This window comes from Podarcis gaigeae, assembly GCF_964106915.1.
Source record: "Podarcis gaigeae genome assembly, chromosome: 3".
Lineage (NCBI taxonomy): Eukaryota > Metazoa > Chordata > Lepidosauria > Squamata > Lacertidae > Podarcis > Podarcis gaigeae.
In genome coordinates this window covers 64584725-64605071 of record NC_139680.1, presented here as the reverse complement: position 1 = coordinate 64605071, position 20347 = coordinate 64584725, and the positions used below count along the sequence as shown (strand labels likewise).

Here is a 20347-nt window from a genome sequence, read left to right as displayed (position 1 = left end):
AATGGCTTGATATAAAATCCTGTCCCCAGGAGACAGTGATGGTTTCCTAAAATCAATGATGACTAAAGTTTATTACTAGTCAAAATAATTTTGCATATTGTTGGAAGAGCTGTACATTGCATCAACTTTTCTGGCAAACTTTCTGTTGAACCAACAGGAAAAATGGTGAAATAGAAACAGACCAAGAATTATTAGGCGGAAGAGAAACTCTTGGTCTTCGTTTCCTTCCTGTCACTTTTGAGTTTATCCCGCCTCCTCAGAAAAGGGGCGGCCCAGGACATTCTACTGCTGTAAACAAAATGTCACACTGCCCCCCAACACCAACCCCCCACAGAACTCGCTCTCTGCTTCCCTGCACAGCACCCCCTCTCTGCCCCCACCATTGTGTCTGTTCTGCCATCAACTTCGCTACCACAACTGCACCCTCATGACATAGTGCTGATGGCATAGTATTAGCAGTGGGTAAAAGAACACTGCAGTGGTGGTGGCGGGGCTGGCAGTGGTGCAACAGGGGATGGGGACGGGGTTGGACCTGCTGCCTGAGGCAAATTGCTTCACCTCAACTCGTGGAAGCACTGGTCTTGCCTCAAAGACAAAAGAAGGAACACATCTAGACATACAAAGGAGAAAATGGATACACCTGTAGTTCTGCTTTGTACTTTTTCTGTGTGGAAGAAAGGTTGGACAGACAAAGGTGTATGGTGTACATACAATGCTTTACTGAACATCCCCAAAATGGTGGCGTGAAAAAAGGGATAGGTTGGAGCTTAGTAAGTAGAGTGTATATAAATCCTCACTCCACCTCTCCACCTGAGCTGTGTTGAAATTTTGAAAACGTAAGAAATGACCTGGGTTGGGGACAGCTAGACAATGCCATTCATCAGGGGACATTATTGGGTCAATGAGTTTCCTGCCAGGTGACAGCACTAACTGTTGGAATTCTAGCCCGTCAGAGGTATGTGCCTATCAGTCCAGGCACCGGCTGAATTCCTTTGACCTCCCTCCGGCGACTCCCGGCAGGAAAAACATTCGAGGTCCGTTCCGGCGATTTTCCTCAGGCTGTGAGAAAAACACACCAACTGCTTCTCCTCCTCACTGCTCCCTGCATATCCCCAGGGAGGGGAATCAGACACAGACAGAAATGTAACTACATGCTTTTATTCCTGTCTTTAGCAGCCATACAGTAAAAGATGTCTGCTCTCTTCAACAAACAGAGAGAAACTCCAAACTCCACCCACGTACATCCTGTACAGGTCATATGACACACACTGAGCTCACATCCTGTGCTCAATAAGGAGAATGGACTGCCCCTTCGTTTTCATGGCAACAGTCACATACTTCCTGTTTGGCTTTCCAGCCACAAGCAGCAGACTGAGCTGCTAGAGCCTTTGCTTGCTGCAGCATTGCTGCTTTAGAATAACAAACTCCCCCTAAAGTATCAATGCGTGCTGCGAGCAAAGCGTCATCCAGAGAAGAAAACAAACAGTTGTTATACTTATAACATTCCCCTGTTGTTTCAGTTCCACCCTTGGAACTACCCGCCACTGGTTTTATCAATGTACCTCTCTGGTTGTGTGACTTCCAAGGAATGAGTGCTTCTGCATTACCTTGGTTAGCAACTCTCTGTTGTGCCTTTGTCTCTGACTCAGACACAGCTTCAATCTCTCCTTTGTCGTTTACAACAGCAACAGCTAAGTTAGCAAACTCTTGTGAATACCTCTTGGGTGGTACACCCTTCGTTGCTCTCTCAGACCTACGTAAGAGGTGCTGCTCTTCTTTGCTTTCTGGTTCAGCCTCTGAACTCTCTGGAGAACCAGTACCAATTGTAAACAGTGGTTCATCCTCCTCTTCTGAGGGTCTAGTCATTATGTGAGATTTCCTCTCAATGACCGTGACAACTGAGCTGTCTGAGCTATCGCTGTCATCATCAGTACTACTAAACTCAATAAAATCAAACTCATCATCATCATCAGAATCAGAATCATCACCAGTGGGAAATGTGTGAACAATCACTCTCTCCTGTTCAGGAGCACTCTCTAGAAATTTTGTGAGAATCACCTTACCAGATTCAGACAAAATTACTCTGTAGAGACCCTTCTCATAACCCACAAAAATGCCTCTGGCATTCTTTACTCCACCTGGAGCTTCTGTTCTCACATGAGACCCAAAAACCTTGAAATGGGCAACAGAAGGTTTTCTATGGAACAGTTTCTCAAAAGGAGAACTTCCCAACTCTTTTGAAAACTTTCTCAACCACGTATAACAAAACGACATTAGCGACTCAGCCCAGTACTCATGTGGCAGATGTGAACTAAGCAATTGCGCATGCATTCCCTTTTGCAATTCTTTGTTCACCTTAACACAGACACATCTGTTCCAAGCTTCTTCGGAACTAGCAATTTTGTGTGTTATCCCTTTTTTCTTCAGGAACCTCTGGAAATCCTGTGAAAGAAAAAATGGCTTCTCATCTGTGCAAAGACAATTTATGTCAGCATCATGCATATTTTTAACCTTGTCACAAAACTCTTTAAACCTTTCTAAGGCTTCTTGCGGTCTCTCCAAAAGATAAATCCAGACAAAACCTGTAAAAGAATCAACACATATTAGGTAATATTTTGCATTGCCTCTAGATGGTGCTAAAGGACCAATCACATCAGCATACACCCGCTGAAATGCCCTGTTGACTCTCGAGGTCACCTTCTTGGTGTTCTCCTTGGCTACACCTGCAAAAGAAATCATGTTAGAATCACAAGAATTACATTCCATGTAATCACTTTGATCAAAATTCAACAAATACAGTCCATCTTTCTCTTTGGCAGAAAGATACAACTCTCCATCTTTGTAGATCTCGCAGTGTTGATCATCATAGGACAGTTTTAGTCCCTTCTTGGCAATCTGCGAAACACTGAGCAGATTGTACTTCAACTCTGGAACCAAATAAACATTGTTTATAGTCAAGTTCAGACTTTCAAGATACACAGTCCCAATTCCGGTGGCTTCCAGCTCTTGACCGTTGGCCTGTTGTACAGCGAAGCTTTGCTTCTTAAACGTAAAAAATAGTCCTCTGTGTCGACACATATGCTGCGTACATCCGGTGTCTAGGACAAAGAAATTTCCCGCTTCTGGTGTGGCTTTTAGGGACATCAAAGCCTTTGCAGTCTTTGCCTTTGGCTTGGTGTGACCTTTGCCTGACGCCTCAGACTTTGTGGAGCTTCCCTTGGCTCCTTTGTTCTGACGTGGCTTCTTGCAGTACCGCTGAAGATGCCCAGTTTGCCCACAATTGTTGCATCGGACAACGTTCAAAGCTACAGCGTTTTCTCCAGTAGCTTCAGCAGTGGGGGTGTCAGAACTCCGTTCTTGTCTCCCCCTGTCCTTCACGTCCAGGGCGGCAAGTCTGTCATGTTCATTCAGAACGACGGCAAAGACCCTGTCCAACGTTAGATCAGCTGCTGGGAGAGACCCTAGCTGACTGGCAACTGTTTTGTAAGTCCGATTCAGACTGTTGATCACCATGAAGCAAAACACTTCCTCCTGCAGACGGAAATTCCGTTCCACCATCTGCTGAAGCAGAAATTTCATTTCCGTCAGGTGCGCTTGAACATCTCCATCAGGCGCAAGCCTCAGGTTGGTCAGCTTCTCAAAATACAGCAACGCTGAAGAACCTGCATCTCTCTGATGTGTCCTTCTCAGCGTGTCCCAAACATCTTTCGCGTGCTCTAAATGCTGTATGTGAATAAGCTGAGAGTCTGACACGCACAGAATTATAGCAGTTCTGGCCTTCACATCCTGTGACTCCCAAGCACGCGTTGGTGCTGCAGGGATGGGGTTCTCAATCACCCCAAACAGTCTCTGATTCTGCAGCAAGGCCTTCATCTTAATAGACCAAGATGCATAATTGTCACTGGTCAGGAGGTCTGGAGAAGGCAGGCCTCCCCCCTTCTTGGCATCCATTTTGAGTCCTTGCATTGACTCTCAAACACAAGCCTCTAAAATCCAATAGCTGGCTTGTTTACACTCTGTGCACCTGGCAGCTATAACACTGGCCGCTTTGGAAAGTCCCTTTCCAACAGTTCCTTTGGGCCTAAGTCAAAACAAAACCTTGTTTTTGCCTCTCCGAGGCAAAACCTGACTTCCAGCCCTCTCGTGAAACTGGCCTTCGTTGCTAAGCAACAGCATTCCTTCCCTTGGACAGGATTAACCACAGGAATGTTTGGAATGCAGAGCTCTTCTCTCTCGGAGCTGTTTTTCCCAAACCTTGCTCCCTTGAAGCAGAGAATGAATCAATCTGCATTCACACTTCCAAGCCCGAAAATCTCATACCTGGGCTCCGTAGCTTGACTTCTAGCTTGCTCTGGTCAGCTTCTGGCTGCAGAGAATCAGCTTTCTCACCTCAGGCTTCCATGGAGGCCACTTCTTGATGCAGAGGTCGATGAAAAACAGCAACCGGCGTCTGCTACCACTGTTGGAAATCTAGCCCGTTCAGAGGTATGTGCCTATCAGTCCAGGCACCGGCTGAATTCCTTTGACCTCCCTCCGGCGACTCCCGGCAGGAAAAACATTCGAGGTCCGTTCCGGCGATTTTCCTCAGGCTGTGAGAAAAACACACCAACTGCTTCTCCTCCTCACTGCTCCCTGCATATCCCCAGGGAGGGGAATCAGACACAGACAGAAATGTAACTACATGCTTTTATTCCTGTCTTTAGCAGCCATACAGTAAAAGATGTCTGCTCTCTTCAACAAACAGAGAGAAACTCCAAACTCCACCCACGTACATCCTGTACAGGTCATATGACACACACTGAGCTCACATCCTGTGCTCAATAAGGAGAATGGACTGCCCCTTCGTTTTCATGGCAACAGTCACATACTTCCTGTTTGGCTTTCCAGCCACAAGCAGCAGACTGAGCTGCTAGAGCCTTTGCTTGCTGCAGCATTGCTGCTTTAGAATAACACTAACAACAGAGCATGGTTCATTCTCTTGGGTTGTCCTGGATGCAAAATTAATATATGGTAAAATCTAACATAATACATTCTGTTCAAGTAGTTTCTTAAAGTTGAGAGTAGTATATCAGATGATTAAACAGTGTGGCATGCATCATAAATATGCAGTATGTTTTAAAAACAAAACACCAGTGGCTAGTTGTGTGCAGTTCTGTATCTGTAAAACAAAACAAAAATCACTTCTAATAAACAGCCTCGGCAGATAACTGAAATTTAACAGCTTAGCCTGCAGTAATACCAGATGGAATATAGATCAGGGAACAAACATATTATTCATTGGGCAAATATGTTGAATGAACCCAGCTAGACTATATTTAGAGATAAAAAATAAAAAATACTCATCCTTATCCAATTATCTCCAAGTAAACATGATGCCACAAGCTTGATGTCAGAACCTGATTATTCTTTGTAAAGTCTACTGTCCAGTAGACTTACAAGCATTAAGACAAGAAATAAAAAGCCTATTTGATACATCAGCCTACTCAATCCCTCTAAGAGCATTGCTAACATTTATTGAGCAGACTCCTGCTGCTAGAGTGCAATGCAAATTAATTAAATTGATACAAAATGTGTAGGTGTTTGCAACCTTCTTGTTTATCTGACATGGCAACTGGAGAGCAAGGGAGAACCTGAACAGCAATTAACAAATTATATAAATGTTGTGATAGTGATAATTAGTTACTACTAATGCTGTTTTAGTATCACAAAAATGAATAACTGCTTCATGAATTTATTTCCTACCCAGCTGAAAAATGCCTATGTGTGCATAGCTTGCTTTTAGCTGCATCTTTTAAAAGTGGATCTAAATTGATTCTGCATACACTTCTACTCTATATTTCTGTAAAATATGCTAGTAGAAAGTTGAATGACTTTGTGTTCATTTTGCTTGTTTCAAATGTGTTGCAATATTGCTAACTGCAAAGAAATAAAAAAAACCTGCAATACTGTTAACTGCAGAGAAATTAAAAAAAAATTAATTATGAGGCAAAGCCTAATGTAATTCAGCCATTACTTCTGTAAATCTCTGAAGCATTTTATGAAAAATAGAATATACACAGTGCTTTTTTCTGGGGATATGCGGGGGTATGCATGCCCCTAAACATTTTATGAATCTAAGTTTGGCCTCATTGAGGGGCAGCATTTCAATATGAGTAGGAAAATGAAAGTACCTCTAAACATTTTTATGTATAAAAAAGCACTGAATATATACATGGTAAAACCCTTTGCATGGGCAAAAGAGATCAACAAAGGTTAAAGAGGGGGGAATTTACCTTGCAGGTTGGAACATAAGATATGCTATGCACCAAATACAAGGCTCTTGTAAGTGGAACCTGACAACGTATTAAGCAGAAAGGATAGTTAGCTGACAATGATCACTGGAATCTTTAAAGGCCTGAAGGAAACCACATTTCTTTTCCTTTTTAGGTAATATTTTTCCCAGGGAAAGGTCAAGACACTGTGACATAAAATCGTTCTGAGCTGAAGACTGTTAGGGATGCTCTTTGTATCAAGAAAGCTACCCTTTCAAACAGGCAGATGTAAAAAGCAGGGCAAGGGAAATGTTGGAACCTGTAATTTTCCTCCAAAAGAACATGCTTTTTCCCCCTCTGAAGAACATTAGTCAGATTAGCTAATGTACTCCAGAAATGCATGAAAGTTTAGCTACAGCAAATCATTGCTATTTAGTGCACTGGGCAAAATGTAAATGGGGCTTGGATCAACTGCTATTCTTCTTACACAACTGGCAGATCCAAAGCAAAATACTAGGCCCCATCAAGGATCTTTCTATATGGATCATCGACCCCATTCCAACTGTATTGAAAATGTGACAAGCAGTAGTAAAGAGAAGGAAATTATGAATAAATGTATTGGGCACCCACCATTTTATTCTTCTTTGATAACCTAGCGTGTATCTTGTGCACACCTCATACCTGCTTACATCTTTACTGTCATATATTCTATGTGCGAATACCTCTTGGCTGACCTGGAAGCTGCAACTACTGCAAAATGCAGCAGTTGGGACTGCTCACTGGGACAGAATACAGCCATCATAGGAGCAAACACCTAAGGGCTGAGGAGTCTTCACCTCCCAATAAAATATTTGAGGGGGCTGGGCCCCCAAAAGTTGATGAACATTGCCATTCAAATGGTGTGTATGTACCACATCCTGTGATCAATTATGTGGGGTGGGGCTTACCTGGGGCCCCCAATATTTTATTCAAGGTGGCACCCCTGACTGCCATCATGTTACATCAATACTGAAATAATTGCACTGACTACCAACCAGCTACTGGGAAAAGTTCAAGGTGATGGTGTTGGTGAACAAAGCATTATATGGCTTGGAACCAGGATATGTAAAAGAACTGCTTCATAGCTTACATATGCAACTGATCACTGCACTCTGCAGGAGGAAGCATCTGTCTTATCAGGAGGCCTCTTCTACATGATGTGAGAATCAGGATTTTAGTGTGGTAACACCCTCCCAGTACCTTCTCTGCTGTCTTTTCTGTGCCTGCTAAATATATTACTTTTTCAATGAGCCTTCTAATTGGAGATTTCCCAGCTGATATCTGTATCAGGATATCTGGATGTGAATTGATATTATGTATTTTCTGCTGCTGTTTTAAACTGTTTTCTATAAACAATTGCTTTCTTTTAAAATAGCAATGGTCGAGATTCACCTAATAAGCCCTGTCAGTGGAAGCCCTGCACAAGGACTTCTGCTTGTGCAACAGGGCTTCCCCTCTTCCCCTCCTCACCTGAAATGGTGTGTGTTGGGAGAATGACCAGAACAGCATGTGGGCAAGATAGTAATGTTTGTACAGAAGAAACGACTGGAAGAGTATGACACTGAATCCCCCCCCCCAATTGTTTTAACTGTTTTTTGTTTGTAACTGTTTTGTATGAGTTTTTATTATATTGTATATTGCTTTGGGATGCCACATGGGAAGAAATACAAAATATACAACAATAATAAACAATAGTCTGCTACGTGATCAGGTAGGGAATCTGTATCGGCTGGATGCCAACTTGATACAGTATTCATTTTTTAGAAAAACACATATACAGGCATACCTGGATTGTCACCTGTCCTTTATTTAATGACTTGGCCCCAAGACACATAAATTTAATCAAGATTCTTAAACTCTGGATCCCTTTCCTCAAGATGAAATATGCTCTGATTTGCAAGTCAATGGAAATGATAAATGCTGACAAAAAATAGGGTGGGCTGCAACCTACTCAGCTTCAAATTATGTTACTTTGAACTGTTAATGAAACTCTTTTTATAACTCTCTCCTGCATCGGCCTGGAGCCATGTCTTTAAATTGCCATTTAATGGAAAATTGAAGTGAACAGCATGCAGCCATGAAGCCAGACAAATTCATCCTACTTCTAAGGCTGCATGCTGTATATCAATGGGCACTGAAGACTTCACATTCAGTGGTTACCTCTAATCTTGGGTGCAGGAACAAAGACCTAAGCAATTAAGTGGCTGTGAAGCAAAGCCTGCAGACCTTCAGTGCTAGGGCAGAAAATGAGCCTACCTGAATCACTGAAAACAAATATAAAAATGGAGCAACTGTGAAGAATACATGAAAATGGTCAAGGAAAATAACTGAATAACTTTCACTGGTATGAACACCAGTTTCTGGCATATGTCTATAGGTGCCATTTTAATTTTTCATCATAGAAAGTATATTTGGAACTACTTAGAACTGATGAGAACAAGCCAGAAATGTGATTTATACACTGCATCTACAACAAACAGTAACATTTAAGTTGCATGAGCTGCAGCACTACAGGCTGCACACAAAGTTCACCTGTCATGAAGTAAAATAATGGTTGCACTAGGGGTTGTGTAACAACCTTCACGTGTTCAGAACAACTATTGTATTTGGCTGTTGTGGTATGCTAAAAATGGGTGTTGAATGACTGCCACAACTGGATGCTACCTTTAGTTTTTAAGATAACACACATATCACACCATTTTAGAAAATGCATCGCCTCCATTCTAAGTGAGAGAAAGGGAATGGTGAATGGTGCTTGCTAGTTTCAGTTTATATAAGCACTTGAATTTGAATACACACACACACACACACACCCTGTGTGGATACCATTTTTAGCTAATTAAATTGATTAATCTATCCAGTGAGTAAAATGAAATTGCAGAGCCACTTTTAAGCATTTTAAAAGCAAAAAATATACATACACAAAAGCTATACAAGCAACTTGCACTGAACTTGTCATATTGTTTCTCTAGTACAAAAATGTGAGAGCAAAACAATGTTGTGTGCCTTTTTGTTGTGTGAATTGAGACGCATGTTCACCCTGAACAACTAACATAATTTCGAAATGGTACCTGACAGGAACTCTTGTGCTGAGCTTGGCCATGATATATTGAGAGGTGGCAAAAAAATGGGCAGAGTCATATCAAAGTGACATTTTGGTCCACCGACTGGATTCAGAAGTTTGCCCAGTGTCCACCCAGCAACCAAGTCTGCCGCCCCAGCTGACGACAATATTTCAAGAGGCATCCAAATGTATTGAGAATAATGTTAAGAGAATTAAAAAAATAAACAAACCACTTTAAAAAATACAGAGTAGATAATTGGATATGTAACCATAGATTGTTTTCTGAGAAGATTGTCTTCAAGATTAATTTTGCATCTTAAATATAATTCAACTGAACAATAATTATTAGAATTAAGTAAACAGAAACAAAAATCCATACATTCAAATCAATACTGAATGGTTATTATTAATTAGGATACTGTGAAGAATGTATTTGGCATAACAACATGCATAACAACATGCAGGAAAACTAAAATGGAAGGAAAATCTAAATCACTGAATGTTAACAGTGGATAAATTAGCTGCACATTAATGAATTCTACACAGTTTATACAAAGCACCAGAATTGAGCTGTATAGTCTTAATGTATTCAAAATTCACAGTATTAGAACCATACCTTTTAAAAAGGGAGAATAAGGAAGCCAAATGGATTTGCTAATTTAAATGTGAAAGAATGATAACACCATAAAAGTAGTTTTAACTGAAAGAATTAGAAGGCATTTCACTATGCTTTATCATGTGTGTGATGCACACACACACATTTTAGAAAGATATTGGGCTAGTTGCTGTAAATAAAAAATGAAACATATAAGTATTACAAAATTATCCAACTTTTCTATTTAGTTAGTGCCTATAATTATCTGTACCAAATTCCATTTGTCTATTGCAGAAATGTCTTAACTATGTTGGTAAGGTAACTCCATAAGCAAGTGAAATTGAATATTTTTTTTAAAAAACATTTATCCGTCTTCAAAACATTGGACAGTTTAGGGGGGGGGGGGAGAGAAGCCAGCAAGTGGAAGCAGTGCAGACCCACTAAAACATAATTTCCTGTGAACAGAATTTTCATTATCCTCTTGTTAAGATGTAACCAAGGCTCCCCAAAGCAAATGTGCTAAACAGCACAGTCTAGCAGTGTAATAAGCAGATGGGGGAATATGTCTTCTGCATGGTACTCTGCTAATTGATTTGTAGAAAAAAGGCCCTCATTAGCCAAGACTTTTCACCGGTGGCAATCCCAAATGCACAGTCATCATCAAATTCCATGCCCATATCAGTAAGCAGCACACCTGCTGGCTAAAAAAAACCCTGGCCAATATAGACGCTACAGTATTTTCAGCCACAAAAATAAAATCTTCATTCAGAAGCCATAAATAAATAACCACCAGTAGTCATATTTTCATCAGCTTTTGATGTAAATAGTAAGGATCTTATGTCATTCTCATTGCAAAATTTTGCTTTCCTAAGCTAACAGTGGATTCTGATGCCATAGGAAGACTCCACTTCAGCTCTTCAAAAGTGTTCAAAGACTACAGTTTCCTTCAGCTTCATTTAGCTTTGTTTCTCCCTAGGACTCAAATGTCTGACTGGGGGCTTCTATAGGAATAACAGTAAATCCCTTCTATTTATTTATTTTTATTTCACATAATAACCTCTAAGCAGTTTACAAGAAATATTACAATTATGAATTTTTTTAAAACCCAGTTTAAACAATTGAAAAATAATTAAAATTAACAGTAAAAAAAGATTAAAACACACCAATATCTACATGTCTGGCTTTGCATGCCAAAAGAAAGATGTTTTAAACAGATACCCCCAAAAAAGCACAATGAAGGCACCTCCCTGATGTCAATGGGCAAGGAATTGCAAAGTAATGGAGCCACCATTTTTTACAGCTACAGAATGAGTATTATGTTGCAACAGTAACAATACCAGTTCCACAAATCAAAGTGGTTGAGTAGGCACATATGGAGTAAATTGATTCCACAGCAAGTGCAGATCTCTGAGCATAGATATTATATGCTGATAAGGTCTGTACTAACTGCAGTTTCTGGTTCAAGTGGAAGGGAAGCCCCATATAGAGTGTGCACTACAATAATCCAAACTTGAAGTCAACAATGCATGAACTACTGTGGTCAAGCTCTTTTCGTCCAGGAATGGTCAGACCTATTGTACCAGGTACAGTTTGTAAAATGCATTTCAAGCCACTGAGGCTACCTGGGCCTCTACTTATAGAGTTGGATACAGAAACACCCCCCGAGTCTGTACTTGCTCCTTCAGAGGTAATCTGACCCTGTCTATGGCATGCAATTAATCAATCAATCTCTTGGACCCAAGAACCACTCACCCACAGTCCCTCCATCTTGCCAGGATTCAAGCTCAGCTTATTTTCCCTCATATACCCCATCACTGCATCCAATTAGGACCTGCACAGTGTTATCAAGAAACAGAAGCCCCAAACTCCTAATGGCCTCAGGAACTTAATATAAATATTAAATAGCATTGGGGATAAAATTATGTCCTGTGATACACATAACCCATAACTACCAGGGGGCCAAAAAGCACTATCCCAATGCTATTCTCTGGATTCCAATTCCCATGGAGCCAGTCCAGAAGGATACCATAGTCAATGGCATCAAGAGCCACAAAGAGATCAAGAAACAAGAGAAAGGTTACACTCTCCACCTCACTCTCTGTAAAAATTAGTGCTAAGGCTGACTCAAACTATGATGTGAACTTATTATAGTATATAGTCCAATTGAGACTAAATGAGAATCAGTGCATCTCCATGTAAACTAAGTGATTTTATAGTATAATGAAACACATGGGAAGTGCAATGAATTTTCACTTGACTGTTGCTGTGGATTAAGCCAAAATGAAAATGGAAGGTGATTCAGTAGCACAATTTTGATGGCCAGGCTAACCAAAAGAATAGCACTCACAGAGCCAGTAACATTCTGGATCCCTTAAAAATATAGAACTTTGTGACATTCATTTGCAGAGTGATTGCAAAAATGTAACTGTGTAGAAGGAATAGTGGTCATATGTTCTGAAAAATGCAGAATATTGCCTGGAATAGATTTCTATGTGATTTGTATATATTGGGTCTAAAGAAGTTAGTACAGTATAAAAATAATTATTCACAGGATTTGTAGAATGTATATATTCTTAATGTGAGAATATATTCGCCATACCAAATTCTACTATGTGATACAGATGTCTGAAAACTGAAGTCATTATGCTTCTGCACAAACCTTTCTCAGGCCTCAGGTGTTATCATTCAACACAGTGCAAGACACAGAAACCAGGTAGCATCTGGCTGTACCCATTTCTGTTTCCCACCTGTCCACGTGGCAAATAGTTTGCGCTGTGTGCAGTTCTTTACAAGGCTTTGCACTCAATTAGCAAGTGCTGTGGGCAGAGAATATACCCTGTTATCACATCAAACTATCCCCCACCTCTCAACAGCATGCTGATTGAACTTCTGCTTATTTGCCAGTTTATAAAAGGGAATGGGAGAAGCTTCTGATACAGCTGCTCCCTTGGATGAGACTTGCTAGAACATTTATATCTAAGATATGCTGCTGGTGCTATAATTATATTGCTACCTCAACCAAAAAACATCCCAAAAGTAATGCAATATCTCATTTTCACCATTCTTCTTCTTTCCTTTGTTTCTTTTCAATAAAGGGGGAAAGGAAAAACAAGTAGCTTCCAATTCACCTCAAAATTAATAACCCACTGACTGCAGTTCCCTGTATACCACCTCCCATCTGCTCTGGAGGGTTAATGAAAGATCCAGAACAGATTTTGGAAGTGCAAGCAGCTGGCATTGGAAGAAGAGAACCAAGTGGATTTACATTTCACAAGCAGTGATGAACCAGGGAGACATCATTGGATATTACCAATATACTTCACTCTTATGCTCAAGAAAGGTTTACTTTCAGAGGTAACCACTTTACTTAATATAAAAATAATTTTAAAATGCAACAAAGAATAAATATAAAACTTAATAATAATGTCGATGTGAGTGATGCATTTCTCCTATTTTAATGGATGTGGAAGTTTGACCTAAAACCATAGACAAGTCACTACTGCAGAAGTCACTGTGGCCACTCTTTTAATAGGAGTTGATCTAAAGAAGTCATAGCTTAGTTCTACATTTGAATGCAGTCTGGGAAAATTTCTAGTTTTCATAACATTTTCCTAGATTACCAACAAAAATTAAAAATGAAATGCTTCTTCAATTTTTTAGATAGCTTTCATGTCCTTCCACATATTGAATGTAACTTAAAATAGATTGTTGGGACTAAATTTAGACATTCTCTTCCCCTCAAGCTCCTCACTTCCATGTACAAAGCTTCAGGAGGCTCTGATGGGAAGTGGTTGTCTCTTGGTTAGTTGCTTTGAAGACAGTTCTGTGAACTCTTTAAACCATAAACAAAAAGCAGGCTATTAGATGTTATTAGTTATTTGGTCAATGCTGCCCTTTTCCCAAAGCAATTCCCATCACCGTCCTCTCTGCCCTTTTCAATCATAGTAGCCCCATTATGTTTTCAAATATCAGACATGGTTAGTGAGCACAATGTTGTCAGAAATAAATGGGTAAACCAGTTCCCTTTCTTCCTTTTTCCCACAATGGATCCTGTTTGTCAAAGAATGGTGCCAGGGATCTCCTAAATTATATTACTTCCTTCAATGAAAGTAGTCTAATAGGAAAATAAATCATGGGAATGACAAAGAAATAAAGAAGGAGAAGGAGAAAGGGAGGGGGGGAACAAAACAAAAGATAAACTATTTTGTATCCACTCTATTCCTTTTGCTATTTGTGGCTTAAGAAAAATACAAATGGACTGCATTAAGCCCTGATATAACTGCTGCCATCATCTCCTCCACATAAAAATAAGTACCGTAAAACTGGCTCTCTGTAAGAATTTTTTTTTTGCCACTGTCTAATAATGCATTAACAGATAAGTGAATATTAATTACTTAGACTTCTATTTGACATCAAAACCTGCTCAGAAATCTGTATACATTGATTGACACTAAATAGTAAAGATCTTTCACCTGTTTTAAACTGTCATGCTTGAACTGAAGCTTTGTCCAAGCTGCAGGGTAACAGCTAAAACAATTGTGTTATGAATAAATTGTGACTGCATTGCACTGGCGCAACAAAACAGAAGACAGGCTCTTCATTTGCATCTAGTAGCACATGGGTTTATGGATTATAGTATCAGCAGGCAACATTATGGTCGAGAAAGGATTTGCATGATAAAACTCTAGTTTAGCCTAGTTTTAACATTCTAGAAATTTAGGTCTTAGGTTGTAATTTCTTGTGCTTGCTTTCAACTTAAAATGTGGCAGATTCTTCTCATGCATATTTAGTTATGAGGAAATAAAATTATATAGAAGTCCACTTGTTTAAATTATCTTCACTTGAAATATATTGGTAGAAAATGTTGCCAAGATAAGATTTATATAAGAGGATATAAAAACAAAACATTTGATAGTATGAATGTAGGGGTTTGGAATTATATAAAGGTACAGTGGTACTTCTGGTTACGAACTTAATTCGTTCCAGAGGTCCGTTCTTAAACTAAAACTGTTCTTAACCTGAGGTACCACTTTAGCTAATGGGGCCTCCCGCTGCCGCCGCACTGCTGCCACACGATTTCTGTTCTCATCCTGACTTAAAGTTCTTAACCCGAGGTACTATTTCTGGGTTAGCGGAATCTGTAATCTGAAGTGTTTGTAACCTGAGGTGTTTATAACCCAAGGTACCACTGTAATCCAGAAAAAGTTGAGATTGCAAGAAGCCATTATTTATAACCAAGCAGGTTGCATACGCCTGTAATATGGCTTGATATTGTACTATTTCAGAATACACATTAACATGAGAATTCCCCCATCTCTGAGTACTTGTTAAGCCATTCCTTGAATTTATTTCAAAATTGAATTATTTCACTTTCTCTTTTCCCCAGGAGACAAAAGGTTGCCCTGCTTCAAAAACAGCTGCACAATACAGGCTACAGTTTCCTTCCCTTTTAAAGGACCACCCAGATATTACATAGTGAAATACACTCTAGTATAAACACAGTACACTACTTCCCCACATAATTCTTATGAGCCTGAAACCAAATGTCATCTCCCAATACATGTATCATTACCAACTGTTACTGGTACATAAACAGAACATGCTGAATTATGGCCTGGATTTACACAAGCATACAAAGCAGCCTGACCTGAGCAGATAAATAGTCAAAGCTGGGGGGAAATATGGGAGAAACACACTTTGAAAATGTTGCCTATAAAATAAAATTAATATAAGTTAGCATGGAGATGGTATTTAACACCAGTAAGATTAAATCAAATAAACAAGGAATATTTGGTGTTATGCTGGAGGGGCTGCCAGGAAGCCGGGACTTAGGTTCACATGTGGTGGGTGTGTAAATATGTACAATTTTCTTGGCAAAGGGTGTTTAAGAAGATAACAGAAATATAACAGATAACTGGGTTAAAGCTGACCGAAGGTCCAGAGGTAGCCCTGTTATCAATTTACGATGGGGTGGAAGGTTTGCAGGCTATGAAAGACTTGCTCACAAATATATTGAGTTATTATAGCTAGGAAGTGGAAGGGGCAAAGTGAATATAAAATGGAAGAATGGTGTAAAGAGGTATAGGATATAGCTATTAATGATAAATTAACATGTGCTATTAAAGTAAGATGGGTAATATACAGGAAAAATGATTTTGAGGAGATATGGAAGGTATTTGTAGAATTTGTACTGTTAAAATGGAAAGGTGTCAAACTATTGCAAAAGGTGTTGAAATTTTGGGAGGCTGGATAGTTACAATGGAATGGTCTCGGGGTGGAGTGCACATTTTATTTATTATTATTACATTGTTAGAATAAAAATAAAAAAATGAAAGAAAGGGGGGTGGAAGCAAGAAAAAAAGGCACCCTGCCCACAAAAGGGACCCGTGCTAAATTCAAACATCTTTTCTCAATTCCCCATATGTCTTTCCTTGCTGTAATTATACTGGGAAGTAAACTATAAGAGGGTAGTTATTGCCTTTCACTTCTTTTACAAACAAAAATCAGAAACAGAGCCTACCTTTCCACTAGCAAACCCTTTCATATTATTTTTGGACCTATACCATATCCTCCAGGATATGACACTTGATTTCATTTTATTAGAAAACTAGATACCTGCTACTTCAGAAATTAACAAATTAGATTAATTGTGAAAGCAATAATTGAGATCATGACCATGAAGCACAGCACTCCATATGACACAGATCACTGTGATCATAGTGCTATGGGTTTGCAGGTGGCAAGGATCCCCTAAAATTCCAGGATAGGAGGTTCTCTCCATAATTCCTGAAATTTGTAAATGTGGGGTTTGAAATCAATCCAGATTCCTCAGGAACAAGGTTTAGAGAGGTGCCACCCAAGAACAAAAACTGTGATAGCACAATCTTCCCTGGCAAAAGATGAGACATTCAGCATCAGAGAATAAACCGTAATTCACAAAGACACTAGTCGCAAAAGAGTCACTAATCCTGGTTAAGTGCCAAGACCCCTGGAATCTGAATGAATGAATCTTTATTTGTGTTAGCCAGTGGCCATAGCAACAAAAGAACAATGCAATGTACAAAGAACAGAAAAAGTCAATTATATAAAACACACTTTAGGGTCCTGAATCAACAGTCAAATAGTGGACCTTATTCTGATTGCCCCAGCTAAAAACCTTGCAGCCTTTGCTATCATCTGCTCATCTTGATCTGCCAAGAAAAAAGACACTGTGGCAGTGCTTGGGTGACATGGAATGGACAATAAAAGAGGGGTGATAATCTCATTCCTCAAGTCCTTATAAAGAGTGCAAGCCAAAAGGGTGTGCGACACTGATTCAGTACTGCCATCTCCACAGGGACATAAGCGTTTTCCATGTGGAATCTGTTGGAATTGTCCCTCAAGTACAGCTGAGGGCAGTACATTGAATCTTGCAAGGGTAAAAGCACATCTATATTTTGGAATTGCTGGGTTATGCAGATAGGGTGCCAGACAGTCGAAATGGAATGTCTGAAATGGAATGTATGGAATGCCAGACAGGTGGGAAATAATCACACTATGGGCAAAATTTCCTTACTGTGGCCAAGTTGTTCTGATGCTCAATATCATTTAGGCGCTGACAAATTAGACTGTTTGCTTTACTAAAACCCAAGGTGAGTAGCTGTTGTGGTGATAAACCACAAGCGTGAAGTTTTTGATAGACAATTTTAGACCAGGCACTCTTGTGACAGTCTTGCAGCACTAGGGATGTTAGACCAGGGGGATTTGAGTTTAGGCGAATCCAAAAGTTGTGTCCTATGCCAGATCTGTAATTCTACCTAAAGATTAGTCTCTAGGCGAAATGATGCGTTTTGGACACAGGGTGGTACAGAAAATAATTGCCTTAAAGAACTTTGATTCTATAGAAGGTATTCCATAGAAGGATTCCAAAGAACCAAGATAAGTGCCAGTCCACATCTGAGCCCCATATAATAACTGTGCTAGGAGTTTAGCTTGGAACACTTTGAGGACTGAAGGTACCGGTATGTGTTTGCCACCTTTTGTGTGGAAAAAGTGTGTCAGAGCTTTGGTGCTTTGGAATGCTCTTTCTTTTGCACATTTCTGGTGTGCTCCCCATGACTCCGTGGATTGGAAAATAAGGCCAAGATATTTGAAAAGAGACACAAATCCTGGTTAAGTGCCAAGATCCCTGGAATCCTGTTACCACTCAGCAGAGACTGGGGTGGCCTGTAACAATAGCACTCCATGCCCCTTCAAATGATTAGCAGGAACATCCTCTAGCAGTGTTTCCCAAACTTAGAATTATCATATACCTCTTCTGAGAGTCCCCTTCTCAGGCAAATATAATTTGGGGCCCAGGTAACTTTAATAATACAATTTTATATTTGAATTGTTTTCTGCAGTTAAAAGATACCTATGAGGAAGTAAAATAAATTATGTTGTGTACCCTCTGAAACTCTTTTGCATACTCCCAGGGGTACACATACCACACTTTGGGAAGTACTGCCCTAAGGACATGTAATTCTAGGAGACTGCATAATTTCCTGGAGTCCTAAAAAAACACAGCTTTTTGAATCGTTTGGACAACTTTGTCCAACTGCAGTTGTGATTAGTATCCAGGACTTGGATTAAAAACAGAGAAACAGTTTTCATGCAATTTGCTTAGCTGCTGAACAAATAATTTTCTTTCATCAGACTTGAGCATTTCTGCACAAAACTGGAACTCATGAACATACAGCTCAGCTTGATTCAAAATTACTCGTGTGATCTTTAGGCAATTTTAACTGAATCTAAGTTCCATCAAAGCCAATGACACTTAATTGCATGCAGTTAGCTTCAGAACTGAAACACAATACGTGAAAATAGCGGGGGGGGGGGGGGTAAAAGTAATATACCTTTCTTAAGTATAGTAATGCAAATATTTTTCTTATTATTATCATATGCATTGTCTTTAATACTCAGCAGTAATAGATTCATGTGGAATTGGGGGGGACGGACTTTAAGGCAGAGAGGAGAAACACAGTCCAGGAACGAAAATCCATCTTCACAAAAATATGAAGGTGTCAGAAACCATTCCAACTGTGAAAGGTCAAATGTGATTAGTTTTTTCCCCTCACAAAGGCTAGAAAGAATTTACAAGATGACCTGTCAATACTATTTCTGCTTATTCTCAATTTACTCTTAATTTGACAGTCTGAAGAGGAGAAAAATACCATAATGTAATTATGTTTGATGAATGATTTTATACCATAGTCTTTTTATGCTTTTATACTGTAGTCCTTTTATGCTGTTCACATAGATTACTGTTAGAAAATTGTATGTGTGTGTGTACATATATGTTTCATTAGTTACTCAGCAGGAGATTTACACACTTTAATGTAGCAGGAAGTATTAGAACTGGAGAGGAAATCATTTTCTTTTTGAGAGAGAGAAGGAAACCACAAGATTATAATGCCAAGGAAGAGATGGGTAGTAAAATTTGCACCTTACTGAGCAATTGTATGTAGATTGCAAGGGCTTTTTTATATTGTTTCAGTTGTTACTGCTTGGCAAGCCAAAATTGATACAATTTGATGTCATTGTTACATGCCTGAAAATTAATGGCACATTAATAGTAAACAACAACTTGAAAGTATTTAGAGACTGCAGAGACCTGGGTTTTATTTAGTATCAGAATTTTGTAGAGTAAGTGTAACATGGCCACCAGTGTTGCTTTTGAATCAGAAAATCTTAAGACTTGACTTATGAGTCTGCCAAGAAGTCCACTCCACCTTTAAGGCTCACAGCAAATGTACAATGGTGGCTAACCATTTTCAGTTGTGGTACCCAGGATTTGGAATAGACTCCCATGTGAGGTACACTTGACTCCATCACTGTCTGTTTTTAAATGGGTGGTGAATACAATCTTATTTTGGAAGGCTTTTTTTGAACTTCATTTTTTAATACTTGTCTTTTTAATTTTTTGTTCTAACCTGTTGTTTTATTCTGTTCTAGCTTTTCTATTGGTGTCATATCAGGACTGTAGTTTTATACTATGTATCTGTATTTTTTTAAAAAAGTGTTCTGCTGCAAGCTGTCTTGAATATCCCAGTAAAAAAAGGCGGGATAGATAGCAGCAACAGCAGCAACAGCAGCAGCAACCCCTGATCATTTGTTTACAAAGCAAATTCTTCACATTCAGAGCACAACAGGATAGCTCTTATCCATAAACCTGGTTTGCACAGCATGCTAAGCAAAAATATGGCATACCATGCTTGTGCAAACATATGGGCTCCTGAAGAAGAGCTGCAGATGGTTTTTCCATTCCTTAGGGATGGGAAGGAAATTTGATTCAGTTCACAACATTTAAATGTGAATCTACCTAATATAGATTTCCTGAAACAATACACAACCGTAACACAGCCATCCTTCAAAATACAC

The 20347-nt window shown here is 39.5% G+C and overlaps 2 protein-coding genes across 4 annotated transcripts in view; both read right to left on the bottom strand.

The window, feature by feature from the left end:
* GINM1 (glycosylated integral membrane protein 1) overlaps positions 1 to 4056 on the bottom strand; it is a 785919-nt gene extending 781863 nt beyond the window's left edge. The window contains exon 1 of one of the 2 annotated variants that reach the window (XR_014562445.1): positions 932 to 4056. The gene's annotated coding sequence lies outside the window, so the exon portion shown is untranslated. The remainder of the gene's footprint in view (positions 1 to 931) is intronic. The other variant, XM_083731836.1, reaches the window with a different exon arrangement.
* The window catches only part of SASH1 (SAM and SH3 domain containing 1), a 552112-nt gene that overhangs the window by 460033 nt on the left and 71732 nt on the right, over positions 1 to 20347 (bottom strand). The window lies entirely within an intron of this gene.